Source organism: Bison bison, unplaced genomic scaffold, assembly GCF_000754665.1.
Source record: "Bison bison bison isolate TAMUID 2011002044 unplaced genomic scaffold, Bison_UMD1.0 scf7180017864229, whole genome shotgun sequence".
NCBI classification, from domain to species: domain Eukaryota; kingdom Metazoa; phylum Chordata; class Mammalia; order Artiodactyla; family Bovidae; genus Bison; species Bison bison.
The window spans coordinates 1,447,489-1,449,634 of record NW_011494801.1 but is presented as its reverse complement, the minus strand read 5'-3'; the positions used below and the strand labels follow the sequence as shown (position 1 = coordinate 1,449,634).

General features: G+C 41.8%; 1 protein-coding gene and 1 non-coding gene across 2 annotated transcripts in view; one reads left to right on the top strand and one right to left on the bottom strand.

Moving 5' to 3' along the window:
• MPZL1 (myelin protein zero-like 1) overlaps positions 1-2,146 on the bottom strand; it is a 90,217-nt gene that overhangs the window by 86,978 nt on the left and 1,093 nt on the right. The gene's annotated exons all lie outside the window — the stretch shown is intronic.
• Positions 1,579-1,650, top strand: TRNAP-AGG. Its single transcript has one exon. It is a non-coding gene; the product is annotated as a tRNA-Pro (tRNA).

The window sequence follows — 2,146 nt, the reverse complement described above, 5'->3', positions numbered from 1 at the left end:
TCCCTGGGATTCTCCAGGCAAGAACACTGGAGTGGGTTGCCATTTCCTTCTCCAATGCATGAAAGTGAAAAGTGAAAGTGAAGTCGCTCAGTCGTGTCCGACTTTTAGCGACCCCATGGACTGCAGCCCACCAGGCTCCTCCATCCATGGGATTTTCCAGGCAAGAGTACTGGAGTGGGGTGCCATTGCCTTCTCCATAACAGCACATAGTGCCTCTAAATGTCTGAGTGAATGAGCAATCGAATGAATAAACTGAATGAATGGTACATGAAATAAAATAAATAGGCCTATTTAGGATAGTCTCTCTGTCTACTTGTAGTTTCCTATCTGGTTATTTGTTAGAGTTACAATTCACAAATACTGATTGTCCAAGTACCAAAGTTTGTAGTTTTAAGGGATTTGGAACATATTGCAGTCATTCAGCAATTAGTCATTGAGCACCAGCTTTGCCAGCATAAGCCTCAATACTAAGTATTTAAAATATAGGAAAAAAGCTCTTTTCTCTTCTCCATTTTCCTCTATGCGGTTAAATTTACTCCTCCCCATGTCTTTTCACAAGAATTTGAAGATCAAGCAATTTCTGACCAAGAACAAAAGCAGAATCGTTCCATTCCCCAATGGATTTGAACGAAAACTGGTAATAAAATCAGGTATAACTCTGAGAAAAGACACTGGAGAAGACCCAAGCTGGGCCTCTAAGGAGCCTCATTTACCCGTTGGCACTCATTTATGCCATGGCAAGGTCACTTGCACTGTAACTGAATCACAGAAGCGTGAACTCACTGCTGTCTGAACAGCTCATGGGAGAAACGAAATGTTTGACTTCTTGGTGTTTGTTCACTAGAGGTCCGTGGGGCTCAGTAATAAACATGTGAAACATTGTTTGGGGAAAAAAAATAGAAATAAATAAAATATAGTTAAGAAACCATGCCTTAGAGATACTGGGACAACTGGACACCAATTATAACAATTGTTTGCCAATTATGTAGTAGAATTCAGTGCTGCTGCTAATGTTGATGTCTTCTAACAAGTAATGATTAGAAGAGGTAAGACTGCAACCCAGTTATATACCACATACAATTGGTTTTTAATTTGTTAAAGGATTTCTTTCTAAGAAGGTCAAAAGAGAGAATGAGAAACAGATTTTCCAGCTGAAGAAAACAGATAGAGTAAAAACACATAGATGGCAATACTCAAGGCTGGAAAGATGGTGCTTTGAACACTAGGATAAAAGGTGTAAGCAAGAAACTGACGATTTTACTACTATTGGAAAGTGCAACATCCAGAACTCAGTAGGGGAGAGAATCTGGAACCTACCTGCCACAGGGAAATTGCCACACACTCACTGCAGTTTATCAGCCATAAATATAAATAAAATTATAAATACTCCACTGATAGTGACACCATTGTTTTCTTCTGTTACTGATTTTCAAAAATCAAGAGAAGAAGAAAATCCGTTTACACTAGAACGCAAAACAGCTGAGGAATATAAATACGTAACAGTGAATAACCACTTGGAAACGCAGAAGTCAGTAGTTCTTCCTGCTTTTACGATGGCAGGAAGATTGCGAGAAGGACGGCTCGTTGGTCTAGGGGTATGATTCTCGCTTAGGGTGCGAGAGGTCCCGGGTTCAAATCCCGGACGAGCCCTTTTTTTTTTTTTTTCCCTTCTTTGAATTAAATCCATTTCTAAAGAAATTAACTTTAGATCTATAAATATAATAAATACATGTTGGTGAAAAATACAAAATTGAGAACTTTTGAACTTATAGCACACTTTAAGTTCAAATACCATTAAAAGACATAACCTGAAAACGTAGAAAGTTAGAGCAATGTGATGCTCTGAAAAGACTCATCCCATTCCTGCCAGTTCTAGAGTCGAGCACGTTCGCTGGGCATCTCTGGTGCCTACAAGTGCGACCTAAATCTGCTCACGCCCGCGCCCGTCCGCCTGCACCGCGACCGTGGGAGGCGGACTGCGCGCCCGCTCACCCGGGCCCGCCGACCCTCCGTGCCCCGCTCACGCTAGGAGTGTTCCGGGGCTGCCCCGGGGTCCGCACGAGGCGTGTCTCTTTTCCGAGCACGTGTGTTTCAAAGTGGTAAAGCATATTCATATCTTGCCCTCAGACGAAAAAGACCACATATT